Source organism: Plectropomus leopardus, unplaced genomic scaffold (genome assembly GCF_008729295.1).
Source record: "Plectropomus leopardus isolate mb unplaced genomic scaffold, YSFRI_Pleo_2.0 unplaced_scaffold44977, whole genome shotgun sequence".
In the NCBI taxonomy this organism is placed as follows: domain Eukaryota; kingdom Metazoa; phylum Chordata; class Actinopteri; order Perciformes; family Serranidae; genus Plectropomus; species Plectropomus leopardus.
In genome coordinates this window covers 1-369 of record NW_024649312.1, presented here as the reverse complement: position 1 = coordinate 369, position 369 = coordinate 1, and the positions used below count along the sequence as shown (strand labels likewise).

Genomic DNA, 369 nt, shown 5'->3' with positions numbered 1-369 from the left:
ACATTCATTGCGACCCGTTTGAAAGGGCCACAGCCGCGCTCTGCTACAGTACGGATGATTAGCTTTTGCGCTTTTGTGCAGTCACGGGCCCTCGGTTCCTTTCTGAGAGGCAGTAAGCGCTTGCCAAGATGAGCTAACGCTGAGGGCAGGGAAGTCTGAGATTCGGTGTCTTGGGAACCGTCAGCCAGAGTGCTGCGTCTGGGAATGGGGGCCCTTTCTCCCAGCCTCCCGCTTCATACTTACCTGGCAGGGGCGATACCGTGATCAAGAAGGTGGCTCACCCTGGGCGAGGCTCAGCCATTGCACTCCGGCTCTGTTGACCCCAGTCGAGATTCCCACATTTGGGGAATTCGCTGGGGTCAACAGAGC

At 57.7% G+C, this 369-nt stretch overlaps 1 pseudogene; it reads left to right on the top strand.

Moving 5' to 3' along the window:
- Positions 1-235: 235 nt before the first annotated feature.
- Positions 236-369, top strand: LOC121939307 (annotated as a pseudogene; the record flags this gene model as incomplete).